At 38.0% G+C, this 20,510-nt stretch overlaps 1 non-coding gene across 1 annotated transcript; it reads right to left on the bottom strand.

Moving 5' to 3' along the window:
- Nucleotides 1-16,485: 16,485 nt before the first annotated feature.
- LOC112780908 (small nucleolar RNA R71) lies at nt 16,486-16,592 on the bottom strand. Its single transcript, XR_003191715.1, has one exon. It is a non-coding gene; the product is annotated as a small nucleolar RNA R71 (small nucleolar RNA).
- Between the last annotated feature and the right edge of the window lie 3,918 nt (nt 16,593-20,510).

The following is a 20,510-nucleotide window of genomic DNA, read 5'->3' as shown; positions in this document are numbered from 1 at the left end:
AATGATGGAAAACCTTGGTCTGCTGACAAGGTGACAGGTACGGCTTTAGCTTCCGAGAATGAGCTTATAAACATCTTTGAATTGCAGCTGGTTTCCATGCCTTTATCTATGAGTAGTTCTTGGGGTCCTCCTTCTGTGGGCACTTTTAAGATTAACTGCGATGCTAGTTATTTTAGAAATGATAATTGACTTGGCTTTGTTTGTGTTATCAGAGACTGGAATGGTAATTTGTAGAGAAGTTGTCGTGGTGTTTTGGATAGTAATTTAGTCATTCATGGAGAGCTATTTGCTATTTAGCGGGATTACCTTCTAGCTTGGGATTTAGGATAGAGGAATGTTGTTTGTGAAATTGATTGTGTGGAGGAATTTACTCTTATCAATAATCATTACAGGGGTAGCAATTCTGCTGAGTTCTTGGTTTAGAAAATCCGTGACATTATGAGTTGGAAGTGGCGAGCTAAGCTTCGTTTAATCTTACGGAATGCGAATAGGATGGCCGATAACATGGCAAAGATAGAGCTAACTTTGAGTCATGAACATGTGGTGCTCCTTGCTCCTTGGAAGGAGTTTGAGAATTGTTTATGTCAAGACTACTCTTTTAGTAGATAGTCCTTCGATCTGTCTTAATTCTTTTATTTCTTTTCTTTTTTTTTTGTTAATTTATTTTCAGTCACAAAAAAAATTATTATTATTATATTATTCTACAACGGGTAGCATTTTGGCACCAAAAATACTAACGTGGCGTATTCTGGTGCCAGTATGCATACCTTTCTGTTCTCAATTTATTTTAAGAAAGTATATTCTTTATAATTATATATGAAAATCAACCTTTAATGCATAACTAGACTAATTGTCAATTATTAATATTTTCAATCATTCTAATTATATTAATTATTAATCATTCTAATTATCAATCATAATAATATAATTTGTAATCAAACATAATCGATGGTAAATTGATATTAATACTAATAATAAAAAATTAACTGTAAATTGATAATTCTAGTTGCCATAAATATGATATTAACGTAAATAACTTTGTTAAAATGATCTATAATGCATGCTTTCGGTTGTACCATTTGACTATTTTCTGAAAAAGATAGGGTTGTAGCGGGTGAAAACCTAACCACACGGTCTCACCAAAGAAATTTCAAAATTGTTATAAAATAATATATATATATATATATATATATATATATATATATATATATATATATATATATAAAGAAAATTTGTTCATCAGTAGTGATTATTACTCATCTTATAAATCTTTTTGCTAAATTAATTTATTTCATTCTTAATTCTATCTAATTTTTTACTCATTAATTCACCAAATCTCAATCTTTATTTCAAAGTCATGTGATTATCTATTAAAAATCAAAGTCATCAAAATTTCATTTTTATCGGTCACACCACCACAAGTCAATATACATATCAAGAGATATAATTTAACCAATCACGGCCTCCGACCCAAAATTCATTCAAATTTCAAACCCCATTCAATTTCACACCTTATCTAAAGGATTTCAACCTCAACAAACACATCTATACATATCAATTTTCACCAAACATACTAGGAGATATACTTACCCCATCACAGCTTCTTGCTCAAAAATACACCACAACACATCAAGAAATATAACACAAATCAAACACGACCTTCGGCCCCAAACAATCACCACAACACTCCACCATAATCCAAACTAACAAGTCACAATCGCAAGTAATTAGACAAACAATCAAACACTCACACATAGAGAACAATTATGACTAGTAGTACGATTAGCAGTTAATAGAATATCAATTACGCAAACCAAGTAATTATGCAGATCCAAATAATTTCAAACAAATTTAGTATAATGCATGTTTGTCCTATTGGCCATGAGCTCACGTGTCAGTTATACTGCCAGATCCGTCACAAATCTGGTTGGCAACTCCCGGATCAGTCTCTCTATTGCGCATCCCAAGAGGAATAAATTCTAAGGGAGAGTGCCCTACCACCTTCTGTAACAACCCTGATTTTTGAGTACGCGAGATCTTTTCTGAAAGTACGGAGAACTCTGGAAGATCAGTAAGGGAAAAACCTTTGATATATCATCAAGTATCTCAATCCTCATTGTCATTATGTTATCTTTAAGTTAGAACCTTTTCCGAGGCAAGCTCGATAGCGCGGTCACGAAGAACCTAGTTTTTGAACTGTATCGGTTAGGAGTTTTGATTCGATTTTTCGTAAATAGTCTCAGTTTGACAAACCGGACTCGATTTATGAGAGAAGAGAGATAATAGGATGATATTATCATTATATTAGTATTAGAAGCTTCTTGAATGATATTATAAGGTTACCTGGTCAGTTTTAGTTAAAAACATAAAATCGGTTTAACTGGGTTCACAGTTTATTGGTGCAGCTTAGCACCAGCACTCCCTGATGACTTTAGCAATGCTAAGGCCTCATTATACATGTTTTATTCTCATAATAAATATGTTACTAGTGTCATTTATGCTAGTAGCTCAGAAAATAATTTTTAGAGATGTTTTCACAAGTGTTCCGATACATCTAGTTTTAGTAGTTATATACCTGAGATATTTTAATATTATTTTAATCCACCTCCAAGCCAACCAATCACAACTCACCCTACACCCCCAAAACCCCCAAGGCTGCCTCATTTGCTCGTTGTGGCCAAAAATCATCAAGAGAAAAAGGAGAGAAAGTTCTTGGTTCATAAATCTTCAAAGCTTGATTTCTTCTGAACTAAAACTCAAATCAAAACTCCGATTTCACCAAAATGATCCTCTCTTCTTCCTCTACATAACCATATAACATATCAAGGCTGAAAATAAGGTGATATGACTGTCTCCCTCCCTCTTCAATTCGGTTTTCAAGGAAACATGCTTAAACATGTGTTTTCTTAATGTTCTTCCTTAGAAATCATGCTTAACTTGACTTGAGGGCCAAAAAACGTTAATTTCCAGCAAGTCTAAGGTGAGATATCCCTTCCTAATGTGCTGAGCAAGATTTGGTCAGTTGAGGATTTTTGGATTTAAAGTTGTTCTTGATGTGATTTAGGAGGAAAAAGTGCTAAAGGACCACCTGAAAGTCTAACTGAATTAGGAGCAGCAAAACCAGGTAGGGTGTAACAAAATTAATCTTGATTATTTGTGTTTGAGTTGTGTGAATTTTGTATAATTTGGATGTGCTAAAAATTGGTTGCATATATGATTGATTCTTGGTGAAAATTTGGTGAAATTTTGATGGAATTTGATGAAATTCAAGCTTTAAAGTTCATGTTCTTGGGGAAGCTGGAAAAACGAAACCCTAAGCTTAAATTGAGGTTCAATTTGTGTTAAAATCATGTAGAAAAGATGGGGTTTTAGTGGCTGCTAATTTATTATGAATTATGGTAAAAATCGGTTGCTGAAAAGACTGAAAAACGGGTAAAAACAGAGAAAGAATCTGAAGAATTTACGAAGAACACGAAGAACACTTTGAGTGTAATGAAGAACATTGAAGAACATCTTTTAGATCTTAAAAAGGGCAAGGTTATAATTATTTTGGTGTTTGAGGGGTTATTCGGTAATTTCTGAAAGTCAGGGTGGTTAAAGTAAAAATATTAAAAGTTACGGGTGGTAAAAAGTGAATTTTAAGGGTTAAAAGAAAAAGATAAGTTAATTTTCGAAAATTAATGATAAAATAATAAATAATAATAAAATATTAAATAATAATATTTAATTAAAAATAATATTTTAATAAAAATAATAAAATAATACGGAAAAGGCAGTTTTCTGTAAAAGCTTTAGAAAGACAACTTTAAACTCAGAATCTCATAGTTACCTTCATAAAACACTTAGAGAGTGGTAAAAACATATTAGTGAGGCAAAGATAAATAAAAGATAAAAAGTTGAAGAAAAGATAAAAATTAAAGAAAAAGTCTGTAAAGTTTTAATGACAGAAAAACAGACAGAGACTAGTGAACGAACTAGGGCAACATAGTTAGTCCTTGAATTGCGAATAGGGTTAGGTATTATATGAAAAGTTAAAATGTTTCAGTATAGACTTAATGAACCTATACTTGGGACAGGCTAACTAATCATACCGAAATTTACATAAGCTTTAAATACATACGTTAAACAGAGGAAGCAGAATAAAGTAAGGAAGTGCATAGAAAAGAACAAACAGAGCAGAATAAAGAGACAAAGCGAAAAGAGTAGTATGATAAAGAGCAGAGGACCTATTAAGAGGTCATTTGTTGCATTAAGGCAACCTCAGAGATATCTATATGTTCATCTGCTGCATTGTGGCAGTCAGATAGATAATGGTGCGACCACTGAGAAACACTTTCCTGCGGTACAGATCCATATTTTATTTTTGTAAGGCATATTGGTTATTTCCTGCTACAGAGTACCGTGACCACCTGTTCCATTTCTGTAGTGGCAGAGGGTTATTTCCTGTATATAGAAGGTGTTTCGGCATACATCCCTGCAGTGGCAGATGTGTTATTTCCTGCGTACAGTGGACCCTGTGGTGGCAGAGGGGTTATTTCCTGTACACAGGGGTATTGCCAACAGGAAAGCCATATCCGGCTGGTAATGCTGGATTACGTCGGGAGCGGGTAGAAACCGACAAATGAGCTCATTACCTGCACTAGGACTAGACATGCATAATTCTTGTCTGCGCATTATTCTCTATTGCATTCCTACTTGTGTGTGATCTATTTCTTTATGGTTGTTTGCTTGAGTGCTATGTCTGTGCTTTATCTTCTTGTATTCTCCTGCTTGTGTTCTGTTCTTTGTTTTTCTATCTATTTTTAACTTTTGTTCACTACTTTACTGTATTATATTACCCATCTACTAATTGAGATCGAATAAATGAATGTAACTAATAACCCCGACCCTACTAAGGACTCCCCAGTTCTTACCCCTTCTCTCCCTTCCTCCCCCATCAGATGGAAAACGGGCGTGATATTTTATGAAGTTAAAGACCTTTACATTTATGAGGACCCAGTGTACTATGGTTACTACATTTTGAGTACAAAGCCTCGTATGAGATGTTACGCGTTACAAAACTGTCCCTTCCAACATCCTCTGTCTAGCCCGCATTTTGACCCCGATGCTCCTTACGACTTTCCCTTATCCTGGTTACATCCTGACGCACATGTACATCCTTTTCCTGATGATCCCGAACCCCCTATACCAGCTCAACCTTTGAATGAGGCGGTACCTGAGCCTATCATTCCTGATGACCCCGAGTTAGCTGGTGACTACGTACCTGTAATACCACCAGAGTGGGATTTCCCCCTGAGCCGATCCCCGACTTTCCACAACCTGATGAGCCGGCTCTACCGGACGGTGGGATAGCTCCTATTTACGCGAACGGACCTGTGCTCGCGAAGGGTTTGTACATAGTGACAGTAGTGTTTCTGGTGGATCTGAGAGTATAGCTGTAGCTGCGGATGATGAGGAGGAGGAGGATTCTGAGATAGAGATAGAGCAGGATGAGGAGATGGATGAGCCTCATGACGATCTTTCGATCGACCACGTGTAGATATAGTCCGACAGTAGTAGGGGAATTCTTTTGATGACACTCTAGTCTAACATTATCTGTTAGTTAGTCTCTCATTTGTATTAGTACACCTGAGAGCTAGGAGCTATATAGTGGTTAGGCTAGCCTGGGCGCCAGCTTAGCGGCTTTTTGTAAGGGCCAGGCCCTGGGAGTGTCGTGTATATATTAGCTACGTAGGATGACGAGGATGTAAACTGACTTAATCTTTTGTGAACACTATATGTTTTGTTATAGTATACATGATGTACAATATTAGCTGAGTTATATGTTTCTTTATGCTTCCTTATTATTTTTATCAGTGTGTGCTTATTTATTTTACTCCCTCGCTCGTAACGATATAAGTAAAAAAAAAATGTTACTTGTAAAATTGGCAACGTTCTAACAAGGAACAGGCTCATATATTAAGTAATAGTTAATAATTAGGAAGAACAAGTTGGTAACACTTGGCTTCTTGTATGACCATGGCATACTGGGAGTTGGGTCGTTACACCTTCTCCTGGAGGTATATTCAGTGAGTAACGTTCCGAGGGAGAGTGTCTTACCACCTTCCTCAAACCGTGCCAAAAACAACAGAGAGTACTATCTCATCTTGCAACCAGAGAGAGACATGGGAGAAATTTCGATGAAGAGTTCCCTACCACCCATCAATTATAAGATTAATTATTCTCATCATAGCAAGAAAGAGAATCCTTCATCCTTAACTTGTCTGTTCGCAACAAGAGAGGGAATCCTTCATCCTCAACTTGTCTATTCGCAACAAGAGAAAGAATCCACCATCTCAACTTTCCTATTCACTCCGGGATATAGTGTTCGCCACACTCTTGGGATATAATGCATGTCACACTCTTGGGATATAGTGTCAGGCACATTTTTCAATTATAATCATTATTAATCAAAAACACGCAAGTGGGATGAGACCTCCGTCCTTACCAATTCAGTCGTTCAGACCACATTCAGTCAAATCATTAACCTAAATAATTTTCATAAATTATAATATTCATTAACCCCAACTCTTTATCAATTTATTAATTTCTTTATTTCGTGAGTGGGACAACGCCACCATCCTCACCGTGGGTGGGACGAACCACTATCTCTACAATATCAAAATATTTCATTTGACAAAATTCTTATCGGTGACTTACTCAATTCAATATGTTATATTCATCCCAACATAATCAAATATTTAAAAAATGGTTCTTAATCTCCATATGGAGGTTACAGTGGTTTATAACTCGCCGAAAAGTTTTAATAGTTCAAAACAACATTTTTGGCAACATTCAAAATTCATACTACTCAAAATCTTTTCTTTAATCAAACTTACGAAATTTTTCCAAGAGTCAAAATCTTAATGGAACATAATCGTTCTTATTCTTAAACAATTGTTTTAAATTCGCTAAAATGTCCCAAAAACATAATCCCTTCTATGATTATTCAAACTCAAATAAGTTAATTCTTCAGTTCACTTTCGCTACTTTAGATTTCTCTAAAACTCCACAAAACATAGTCCTTTAATAAAAATTAATCAAACAAAACTCATTTCTGTTTCACCAATTAAATTCAAATGCTTTGAATTCACTAAAAATTTCTCAAAACATAATTCTTCAATCAAAATTTTCAAATAAAACTTCAAAACAAAGTCTCTAGTTTTTGTGAAAATAGCACCGATTTTCATTATTATTATTATTATTATTATTATTATTATTATTATTATTATTATTATTCAATTTTTACTCAAATTCTTATAAAATTTTCGACAGCATCTCTCCTAAAACTCGGACCTTTCCACCTTTCAAGCATTCTCTCCAAACCAACATCTCTCAACCCTTTCTCAATATAGCATTCAAAATAGTCAACTAAATTATGATTCTCATCAATTATCAACACAATCAAGAAATCACTCATAATCACAGCCACAAACACAATAACACTAAATCAAACACCATTCACAGCCACAAATCAATCCGTTCATAATAATACTAAACAAAATACAAAAGATTCTCAATTAATCATCTCATCATAATTCAATTTATCATTCAACATAACTAACTCAGCATAATCAAATTCTTCAGCCAAACCATCACAACAATCATCAAATCAACCATAATCCACAATTCACACATAATTAACTAACAACACAAAACCATTAAATCCTTAAGACTTACATAATCACAGAAAATATATTTTTCACATTGATATCGATTTATAACAATTCCTTGAAATAAAATAGGTTTTTAAAAATATCCCTACCTTTAATTCTTGTGCAGCAGCGGCATCAATTCCAACCATTTTCTGCAGCAGCAACAGCCATTAAACACAACATGCAAGTATCGTAACTCAACCCTTAGACATTAACGTCGCAAAATCCTCAGTATTATATAACAGAACAACGATATCGGAACAAAAACAACCCACTGTATCAAAAGGGAAACAAAAAGATGGAGCAGCAACAACTCTGACGACCCTCACCAGCAAGAGCAAAACCTGACAAAAACAACGAAAAGCGAGGGCGAGGCAGAATAGCTGTGGTGGTCGCTCCAGTCAACACCGACGGTGGCGCAACTGCTCAAAGACAGTGCAGCAGCCCAGCGACGAACTCCAACCCGCAATGACATGGTAGCAGCCCTTGACAATGACGGAGGCAGCTCCCTCCTCGTGAGACTCTCCTTCTCTCTCTGTACATCACATTTCTTTCTCCTCTGCGAGCTCCACACCCACAGTTGAGATAGTGACGACGAATTTCCAATAGTGACGGCGACGACTGAGGTTCCAGCTGAAAGAGTCTAGCAGCGGAAACAACACAAATATCCAACACAAGAATAATATGGAAGTACTCACAATACAATATGGCAGCAACTATAACAAGCAAATATAGCAAGTAAAGCAATAACAAGAACACACCAAAATTTTAACTTGGAAAACCCCCTCAATGTGAGAGGTAAAAATCACAGGTCGTCCAGACCAATGAAATAGCTCCACTATAATCAAATGAGGTACAAGAGAGTCTCAAACAAAGCATAAAAACGTGCATATAACCAGCCAAAATATCAAAGCACCAAAACTTATAAATGAGAAGCAAGAAAATGAAAAATACCCAAAAACAAGAAAATGAAAAATATCCAAAAACAGAGCTGCTGTTCGAAGCCTATTTCTCCCTCTACAAACCTCTAATTAAAATTTTCACCATTCAGAATAAAGAACAAAATGTGAAAAATCTGAAGTCCAAATTTCACGTCGATCCAATGGTGAAAGAATGAGAAATTGCCGTTCAAAGATTACTACTCTGTGTAAAAATGGGAAACCTATTTTCTCTTTTGCGAAGCCAATTTCTCCCACTACAAATCTCCAATCAATATCTCTACCGATCAAAATGAAGAACAAGATGAGTGAAACACACAGTTCAAATTTCAAGCCGATCCAACGGTGAATGAATGAGAAACCACCATTTGAAACTTTCTGCTTTGCATAAAAACAGGAATTCTGTTTTCCCTCTTCTCTCTCACTTGGTGGCTACACTCTCTCTCTCTCTCTCTCAAATTGACCCTAAAATCTAATTAGGGTTGTGACATATTGGCTGCAAAGAGACACCCTCAAAATGTTGGGCTTGGGCCTCACAAAGGAGAGAAAAAACCCAACAAATCTCCCCCTTCTCGACTAGGTGGAGGCCCTCGCCATTCCGGCGATCAAACAACATGTTTCAAGCTTTTCTCTTGACAATGCTTTTGTCATCATATTAGCACCATTGTCATCAGTGTGAACTTTTTCAAGTTCCAACAACTTGGAATCTAACACATCCCATATCCAGTGATACCTAACATCAATATGTTTAGATCTTGCATGAAAAGTAGAATTCTTGGCAAGATGAATAGCACTTTGACTATCACACAACAACACATAACGGTCTTGCTTGAAACCAAGTGCTACAAGAAACTTCTTCATCCACAACAACTCCTTACATGCTTTAGTTGCTGCAATAAACTCTGCCTCTGTGGTAGAAAGTGCAATACACTTTTGTAGCCTTGACTGCCATGAAATAGCTCCCCCTGTAAACTTGACCAAATAACCTGAAGTAGACTTTCGAAAATTAATATCTCCTGCCATGTCTGCATCAGTAAAGCTAACTAGCAAAGGTTTCTCACCACCAAAACTCAAACTCAAGTTATTTGTACCTTTGAGATATCTCATAATCCATTTAACAACATTCCAATGTTCTTTACCTGGATTAGAGAGAAAACGACTCACAGTACCAACCGCATGAGCAATGTCTGGTCTAGTACACACCATAGCATACAGCAAGCTTCCAACAGCTGAGGTATAAGAAATTTCATCCATTGCTTGTTTCTCCTCGTCAGTTGTTGGACACTGCTTGGTACTCAACTTAAAATGAGGAGTAAAAGAACTAGTAACACATTTGGCATCATTCATGCCAAACCTTTGAAGCACCTTCTTTATGTACTTCTCCTGTGACAAATAAAGCTTCTTGGAATCTCTATAACGAGTAATAGTCATGTCCAAAATCTGTTTGGTAGGACCTAAGTCCTTCATAGCAAAGAACTTGCTCAACTATTTCTTCAACTCATTAATCCTCAAAGCATTCTTGCCCACAATCAAAATATCATCCACATAAAGCAAAAGAATGATAAAATCATCATCAAAAAATTTTTGCACAAATACACAATGATCTGAAGTTGTCTTACGGTAACCATGCTTCCCCATAACAGATTCAAACTTCTTGTACCACTGTCTTGGAGCTTGCTTCAACCCATAAAGACTCTTCTTAATCTTGCACACAAAATCTTCTTTTCCTTTAACAACAAAGCCCTCCGGTTGCTCCATGTAGATCTCCTTGTCTAAATCACCATAAAGAAAAGATGTCTTCACATCCATTTGCTCAATCTCCAGATCAAGAGATGCTGCTAATCCAAGCATAGCACAAATGGATGACATCCTCACAACATGAGAAAAGATCTCCTCATAATCAACACATTTTCTCTGGCTAAAGCCTCTAACAACCAATCTAGCTTTATACCGAGGCTTAGAATTGTGTTCTTCATTCTTGATTCTAAATACCCATTTGTTCTTCAAAACTCGCATACCCTTCGGTAGCTTCACCAACTCATAGGTATCATTCTCAAGTAAGGACTTCATTTCTTCATGCATAGCTTCAAGCCATTGAGCTTTGCTTTCATCTTCAACAGCCTCTCCAAAGCATTCAGGTTCTCCCCCATTAGTCAACAAAACAAACTCATGTGGAGAATACTTTGACGAAGGCTTCCTCTCTCTTGTAGACCTTCTGAGTGGATTTGCAGGAATTTCTAAAGTTGGTTGTTGATCTTGATCATCATCACCAACTTCATCAAGTATCGGATCAATTGTTCTATCTTCACCTGCATTTGTATCATGCTCATTATTTTGAGCTCAACTCTACTATCTTTTACCATAGAGGGAGTAATATCTAAGTCAGAAAAATCATCACTTGGTTGAACCATTGGCTTCTCCGCATTATCAACATTCTTCAACGTTTGGTCTTCAACAAAGACAACATCTCTACTCCGAATTACCTTCTTGCTAACAGGATCATAAAACCTGTAACCAAACTCATCCATGCCATAGCCAATAAAAATACACTGCCTAGTCTTTACATCAAGCTTAGATCTCTCATCTTTGAGAATATGAACAAAAGCTTTACATCCAAAGACTCTTAAATGATCATAAGAAACATCTTTACCTGACCATATCTTCTCTAGCACTTCAAATTGCAAGGGAACACATGGTGTCTGGTTCAAGACATGAACAACAGTGCTCAAAGCTTCACCCCAAAAGGATTTTGTCAATCCAGATTGTGACAATAAGCACCTAACTCTTTCAACCAATGTTCTGTTCATCCTTTCAGCCAAGCCATTCAACTGAGGAGTCTTCTGATGTCTTTTACCATGATCTTTATAATAAGCATCAAATGGACCTGAGTACTCACCACTATTGTCAGTACGAATGTATTTCAACTTCTTTCCAGTTTCTCTTTCAACAAAATCTTGAAATTGCTTGAACACATTCAAAACTTGATCTTTGGTCTTCAAAGTGTAAACTCATAATTTCCTAGAATGGTCATCAATAAAGGTTACAAAATAGATAGACCCTGCAAGTGTTCTTGTCTTCATCGGCCCACATACATCAAAATGCACCAAGTCAAGTATCTCCGGCTTTCTTGAAGGTGGATGACCCTTAAAAGAAACCCTGTTTTGTTTTCCAGCAAAGCAATGGTTGCACTTTTGTAAAGTAACCTTACAACCAGATAAAAGATTCCTCTTAGATAACATATTCATGCCCTTCTCACTCATATAACCTAATCTCTTATGCCATAAATCAGTTTCATCAACAAACTCAGCAGCATTAACAACATGTTTCACAATCTTTGCTTGAGTTAAATAAAGAGTAGAGTGTTGTGTACCTCTAGCAACAACCATGGAACCCTTGGTGAGCTTCCAACTATCACGAGAGAATGAGCTATCCAAGTCTTCATCACACAACTTACCAACAGAAAGTAAGTTCAACCGAATATCTAGAACATGCTTCACACGCTTCAAAGTCAACTTGGTACCGTTAGAGGTTTCTAAGCAAACTTGTCCAACACCAGCACATTTTGTAACACCTTGATGAGCCATTTTCACATCACCAAAATCACCAGGAGTATAAGATGTAAACAAATCCCTCCTAGATGTAACATGAATAGAAGCACCACTATCAATCACCCAACTGGTGCTATTATCAACAAGGTTAATAGATTCAAACTCCTCAACAAGAAGAAAATCATCATGAGTTACATTAACCTTGTCTTCATTGCTACCATCATCTTTATTTATGCTCTTATCTTTACTTGCCTTGGCTTTCTCCTTCTTTAGCTGCCAACAAAATTTCTTCACATGTCCCTTTTGACCACAATGATGACACTCAATATTCTTATACTTTCCTCGAGACTTGCTTCTGCTTTGATCTCTACTTTTAGGACCTCGACTTTTGTTTCTCCCCCTAAACTTAGAAACAAGAACATCTGAATGTGTAGTCGATGTACCTTGTGACTTTCTTCTCATCTCTTCATTCAAAATATTTCTCTTGGCAAGATCCATAGAGATTACACCATCAGGAGCAGAATTAGACAATGACATTCTGAGAATTTTTCAAGAGTCTGGTAAGGAGCCGAGAAGTAACAATCCTTGAACCTCTTCATCAAACTTGATACCCATGGAAGATAACTGATTCATAATTCTTTGAAAATTATTCAAGTGATCTGTCATTGATATCCCATCTATATACTTCAAAGCCAACAACTGCTTGATCAAAAACATCTTGTTATTCCCAGTTTTCTGAGCATACAACTGTTCAAGCTCAATCCAAAGGGTCCAAGCATGTGTCTCTCCAGTAATATGGTTTAACATATTATCGTCAACCCACTGCCTAATATATTCACAAACTTGTCTATGCAACAAAGTCCAATCATCATCAGATTTATCATTAGGCTTCTCTGTACCAAAAACTGGTTGATGAAAATTCTTGACATAAAGCAAATCTTCTATTTTTGACTTCCAAAAATCATAATTAGGACCATTAAGAGTGATCATTCTACTAGTATTAGTATTAGCTTCCATTGTTCACAGAATCACAAGCCCAGAAAAATACCAACAAGCTCTGATGCTAGTATGAAAGAGCCTAGCAGCGAAAATAACACAAATATCCAACACAAGAATAATATAGAAGTACTCACAACACAATATGGCAGCAACTATAACAAGCAAATATAGCAAGTAAAGCAATAACAAGAACACACCGAGATTTTAACGTGGAAAACTCCCTCAATGTGAGAGGTAAAAATGACGGGTCGTCCAGACCAATGAAATAGCTCCACTATAATCAAATGAAGTACAAGAGAGTCTCAAACAAAGCACAAAAATGTGCATATAACCAGCCAAAACATCAAAGCACCAAAGCTTATAAATGAGAAGCAAGAAGATGAAAAATACCCAAAAATAGAGCTGCTATTCGAAGCCTATTTCTCCCTCTGCAGACCTCCAATTATAATATTTACCATTCAAAATGAAGAACAAGATGTGAAGAATCTGTAGTCCAAATTTTACGTCGATCCAACGGTGAAAGAATGAGAAACTTCCGTTCAAAGATTACTTCTCTGTGAAAAAATGGGAAACCTATTTTCTCTCTTGCAAAGCCAATTTCTCCCACTGCAAATCTCCAATCAACATCTCTACCTACCAGAATGAAGAACAAGATGAGTCGAACACGCAGTTCAAATTTCAAGCTGATCCAACAGTGAATGAATGAGAAACTGCCATTTAAAACATACTGCTTTGCATAAAAATGGGAATTCTATTTTTCCTCTTCTCTCTCACTTGGTAGCTACTCTCTCTCTCTCTCTCTCTCTCTCTCTCTCTCTCTCTCTCTCTCTCTCTCTCTCTCTCTCTCTCTCTCAAATTGACCCTAAAATCTGATTAGAGTTGTGGTACATTGGGTGCAAAGAGACACCTCAAAATATTGGGCTTGAGCCTCACAAAGGAGAGAAAAACCCAACACCAGCGACGACGACAGCGACAACATCCTCTCCTCCATGTTGTGGTCCCTGGCTCATGTCTCCCTCATTTTTCTCCCGGGCTTCCCTCAGTGACATGGCAGTAACGGCAGCAGTAGCCTTCCCCTTCGCCAGCGCTACCCCTCTCTCTTCCCTCTTGTCTTCTGCGTGTGCGAGTTTCATGAGTAGAGTGTGTTGATAAACCACTATTTTATGGTTTATATTGTGTTTAATTATGTGGTTTTATCATGATCTTTACCCACTTATTCATTAAATAAGCATGCATTTATAATTCCTTCCTAAAGTTATTGCATGATTGAAAACTTGCTTCCTAGAGACTTTTAATTATGTATTTTATTTCTCCTTTATTCCATTCGATGCCGTGATCTGTGTGTTAAGTGTTTCAGGCTTTATAGGGGATGAATGAATTAGAGATTGGAAAGGAAGCTTGCAAAAAAATGGAAGGAACACAAGAAATTGAGGAGATGACCAGCGAGAAGCGACGCGGCCGCATGGATGACGCGACCACGCGGAAGAGAGGAAATCGCAATGACGCGACCGCATGGATGACGCGGCCGTGCAAATTGGAAACTGCACAAGTGACGCGGAAGCGTGGACGACGCGCCCACGTGGTAAAGCGAAACGCCGAATGACGCGTCCGCCTGAATGACGCGTCCGCGTGACATGCGCGATCTGCATAATCTGCAGAATCACTGGGGGCAATTTCGGGCCTGATTTTGACCCAGTTTTCGGCCCAGAAAAGCAGACTAGAGCCAGAGAACATGCAGAAACTAACAACAACATTCATTCTGCATAGTTTTAGTTTTTTTAGATCTAGTTTTCCTCTCCTCTAGGTTTTCTCTCTACACATTCATAGTTTTTACGATTTGTTATTTTTCATTATTTTTTCATTGGGATATTGAGAAGAGTTATTGCCTCATCAAGACTTCGACGTTCTAGTTCGTTCTCTTTACTTGTCTCTTACTCTTCCATGTTCCTTAATTTACTTAATTTTACTATTGGATTATTTTAGCATTTATTAATACAAGAATTACTTTTATTTTTAATTAATCTTTTGATCATTATTTATCATGTCTTTCTTTAATCCCCTTTCTTATGTTATGAATTTTACATTTACAATGAGCGAATAGTTCCCTAACTTGATGGGGAGTTGATTGAAAGGAATCCTTGAGTTGGGATGCTCAAGAGAAAGATTGTAATTTGGTTTATTGTTGGATTGCTCTCTAGTCACTAACACCAATCCTCCCAAGAGCGGATTGGAACTTGTGGATAGAAACAGCATCCCAACTTGTTTAACTTTCCCTTACTTAGTAAGGGACAACTAAACATAATAACCCCCAATTGTCAATTAATCTTGAGAGTACTCCAACAAGAATAGGGTTTCCAGCTAATCAACTCCCAGTCAAGGCTTTTATTTAAATTTATATAAATTCTCTAATTTAATTTTCTGCCATTCAACTCAAACCTTTTTGAAAATATCTGATCAATAAAATAGCACACTTTTCTGCAACTCGTTGGGAGACGACCTGGGATTCATACTCCCAGTATTTCAATTTTAATTTCTGTGACACCCTTCTAAATTGATAAGTGAATTTCTGGTTGGTTGAGAACTATACTTGCAACGCATATTTTATAATCATTCTTAACTCGCCAATTTCCGCCACCACCAAATTTTGGCGCCGTTGCCGGGGAGTTGCAATAGAGTGCTAAAGTTATTGATTGGATTTTATTTATTTGCATTTATTTTATTTTGCTACTATGAACTGCTTGTTTCTTTCGTTGGATGACGCGTTCGCTTCCTGACCCAAGCTTGTTAGTATTCGATCCTGAGATTGAAAGAACTATTTCACGAATAAGGCAAGCTCGGCGTCGGTTAGTCCTCTCTGAGGGCGGATCTGAAACGTCACTTGAGAAAGAAACCAGCCCCCGTTCTACTGATTTGGTTGTTTTACGTGCAGGTAACATGGCAGCAGCTAGGAGAGTTACTATCCAGGAGGCTGGAGGCCCTGATTTTACAATGCAACCATTTCAAGCGCATCACCCTGCGGTGGCTACAGACTTTGAAATAAAGACCGCACTGCTCAATTTGATGCCCAAGTTTCATGGCTTACCTGCTCAAGAGCCTATCAAGCACCTGAGAGATTTTCAAGCAGCCTGTTCTACTGTCAGGCGTGATGGTGCAGATGAAACTTCAATTTTGCTGAAAGCCTTCCCGTTTTCTCTTGAGGGAAAGGCAAGAGAGTGGTACTACACTCAACCAGCAGCAACTGTATCCAACTGGGATACACTTAGAAGAGAATTTTTGGAAAAGTTCTTTCCAGCTGAAGTTACTGATAAATTGAGGAAAGATATTTCCATGATTGTTCAGGATGATTCTGAAACTCTCTATGAGTATTGGGAGCGCTTCAATAATCTTCTGGAAGCTTGCCCCCACCATATGATTGACAAGATAGTGTTACTCGGTTATGTCACATAGGGCATGAGGCCCCAAGACAAGACCACATTGGAAAGTGCTAGCAATGGGTCTATGAAAAAGTATAAGACCACTGATGAGGCATGGCAACTGATCAGCGACTTAGCTGAATCTACTAGGAATCACAGGCAGAAACAAGGTCGTTCAAAAGCCGTTGCAGAAGTATCCTCTAGCAGAGAGACTGCTGCTCTAACTCAGAGTATCTGTGAAATGACCAACTTGCTGAAGCAAATGCAATTGAATCAACAACAAGTTCAACAAGCTCAACCTTCTCCAGCGCAGCAAAACCAACAGTTAGTCCCACAAAGAGTTTGCAAAATCTGTACTGATTATAGCCATTATACTGACGAATGTCCGCAGCTCCAGCAGGAAGACAACACCGTCGCAGCCACTCATAACTTCTATGACCGCCCCAACCAAGGGTACAATCAAAGTGGCAATTACAATCATGGATGGCAGGACAATTCTAACCAGAATTGGAGGGACAACAACAACAACAGAGGAGGCAGAGATAATCAGGAAAATCAGAGGTGGAATAACAACAACAACAGGCAGCAGAATTAGAATCAGCCTTACAGAGCACCTCACCTAAGGCAATCCCAAGGACCACAGAATACCCTACAGCAGACCTCTCCAATTACCTATCCTTCTTCTTCTGCTAATGATGACTTACTACAATCAATTGATCGGAAATAACAGACCATGGAGAATAAGATTAATGCCACTCTAAATGGTCTGAACGCTACTTTGCAGGCTCTTGTCTCCCAGATTGGATCAATGAACAACTCCAATAATCAACCTTTGAGTTCCAGTGGAATTTCCTCTCAACCATTACCCAATCCCAAGGGTGGTATTAATGCCATCACCCTAAGGTCCGGAACCACACTGCAGGAGAGGAACCAGGAGGAGCCAAGCTCACCAGAACATGCCTCAGCTGAAGAGGTAGTGGAAATAGAAGATGTTGAAGAGGAAGAAGACATACAGGACATGGCTGAAGAAGAAGAAGTGCAGCCACAAGAGGAAGCATCAAAGGGCGCAGACACTGTAGAAGACACCACTCCCATTCCATTTCCACAACTTGCAAGGAAGCCCAAGAAGCAGCTGGAACCTGATCCAAAAATGGTAGAGATATTCAAAAAGGTTGAGGTAATTGTTCCTCTATTTGATGTTATTCAACAGGTACCTAAGTATGAAAAGTTTCTAAAAGATTTATGTATACATAAAGACAAAATTAATGAATTAGAAACTATTCCTTTAGGAAGTTCCATATCTGCTTTAATGGGAGGTTTACCTGAAAAGTGTAGTGACCCAGGTCCTTGTATAGTTAATTGTACTATTGATGGTGTGATAATTTCTGACTGCATGTGTGATTTAGGAGCATGTGTGAGTATAATGCCTTTGTCTATATATGATGTTTTGAGGCTCCCTCCCTTAAAAAGGTCGGTAGCTCGTTTTGTGTTAGCATATAAAAGCATTATTACAGTGGTTGGAGTTGCTGAAGATGTCTTAGTGGGCATTAAGGGACTCACGTTCCCCACTGATTTTTATATCCTAGAAATGCCCCAAAATGACTCAGACAAGCCATCATCAATCCTACTCGGAAGGCCATTCTTGAAGACCTCAAAGTTTAAATTAGATGCTTTTTTAGGAACATACTCTTTTGAAATAGATGGCCGAATAGTGATCTTCAACCTGAATGGAGTTATGACGCACCCTCCGGAGGATCACTCTATCCTCAAGTGTGACATTATAGATGAAACCGTGGCTGAAGTTCACCAGGAGGAATTTGAAGAGAAGCACGCAGGACAAGGCCCAAGTGTGGGGACATTCTCAGAGGACAATGACAGTGCTTTACCACTATTACCAGCTCCAGACAACCCAGAGCCTGAACATGATCAGAAGTTAGAATTAAAACCCCTTCCTCCACACCTCAAATATGCTTACCTTGAAGACGGGCAGAAGTTTCCGGTTATCATTGCAAGGGAACTCACTTCTCAACAGGAAGAGCAGCTACTTGGTGTGCTGAGGAGGCACAAGAAGGCAATTGGTTGGAGTTTGGCAGACATAGTAGGCATCAATCCTCAAGTCTGTGAGCATAGGATATTTTTAGAAGAGGGAGCAAGACCTGTCCGTCAACCCCAGAGAAGACTGAACCCCACTATCCTAGAGGTTGTCAAAAAGGAAGTGACTAGACTACTAGAGGCAGATATCATCTATCCCATCTCAGACAGTGAATGGGTAAGCCCAGTACAAGTGGTGCCAAAGAAGTCTGGAGTCACTGAAGTGAAGAATGAGCATGGAGAGCTCCTGACAACCAGAGTTCAGAACGCGTGGAGGGTCTGCATTGACTACAGACGCCTCAACCAAGCAACCCGTCAGGATCACTATCCTCTTCCATTCATTGATCAAATGCTGGATCGCCTGTCAGGTAAATCGCATTATTATTTTTTAGATGGTTACACAGGTTATTTCCAGATTCATATAGCTCCTAAGGATCAGGAAAAGACCACTTTTACATGTCCTTTTGGGACTTATGCTTACAAGAGAATGCCCTTTGGCTTGTGCAATACACCAGCTACTTTCCAAAGGTGCATGATGAGTCTTTTCTCTGATCTTATTGAGGACTATATGGAGGTTTTTATGGATGATTTTAGTGTATACGGCGATTCCTTTAGCCTTTGCTTAGATGGATTATCTAGAGTATTAGATAGATGTGTCAGTACAAACCTGGTATTAAATTTTGAAAAATGTCACTTTATGGTTAAACAAGGGATTGTACTAGGACATGTTGTGTCTAACACTGGCATTTTTGTAGATCCAGCAAAGGTGGATGTTATTTCTAGTTTACCTTACCCCTCTTCTGTGAGGGAGGTCCGTTCTTTTCTTGGCCATGCAGGTTTTTACAGGAGGTTCATTAAGGACTTCAGTAAGGTAACACTTCCCTTATCCAGATTACTGTAGAAAGATATTGAGTTTGAGTTCAGTGAAAATTGCAAACAAGCGTTTGATAAGCTGAAAACCGCACTGACTCAAGCCCCAATTGTGAGAGGACCAGACTGGAGCCAACCATTTGAAATAATGTGTGATGCTTCCAACCATGCTGTAGGAGCAGCACTGGCTCAGCGTGAAGGTAAGGATCCTTTTGTTATTGCTTACGCGTCTAAAACTTTAGATGCCGCTCAGTCGAATTACACTACTACTGAGAAAGAGCTTCTTGCTATTGTTTTTGCTCTGGATAAATTCCGAGCCTATTTACTTGGTACTAAAGTAGTAGTGTATTCAGACCACGCAGCTCTAAAGTATTTATTAGCTAAAAAGGAGTCCAAACCAAGGCTTATACGTTGGATACTGCTATTACAAGAATTTGATTTAGAAATTAAGGATAGGAGTGGTAACCAGAATTTAGTGACAGACCACTTGAGTCGCCTTGAACATATTACAGATGACTCCACTCCTATAGCTGATAATTTCCCATTTGATAACCTGCAAGCAGTATCTGAGATAGTCCCTTGGTATGCACCTGTAGCTAATTATCTAGTTAGCCGCACTTTTCCTCCAAATTTTTCTAAGCATCAAAGAGACAAGCTGAAAAGCGAGTCTAAATATTATATATGGGATGACCCATATTTATGGAGATGTGGCGCTGACCAGGTAATTAGACGGTGTGTGCCTCAATCAGAATTCCAGTCCATCTTAGAGGCTTGTCACTCATCTGAGAGTGGAGGACATTTTGGCCCTCAAAGAACTGCTAGAAAAATCTTAGACTGTGGATTCTGGTGGCCTACTCTTTTTAAGGACGCTGCTGAATTTTGTAGATCTTGTTTTCCATGCCAGAAATTTGGTAATATATCCAGGAGGGATGAGATGCCTCAACAGATTATGTTTTT

This window comes from Arachis hypogaea, chromosome 19 (genome assembly GCF_003086295.3).
Source record: "Arachis hypogaea cultivar Tifrunner chromosome 19, arahy.Tifrunner.gnm2.J5K5, whole genome shotgun sequence".
NCBI classification, from domain to species: domain Eukaryota; kingdom Viridiplantae; phylum Streptophyta; class Magnoliopsida; order Fabales; family Fabaceae; genus Arachis; species Arachis hypogaea.
This window is presented reverse-complemented; position numbering and strand designations above follow the sequence as displayed.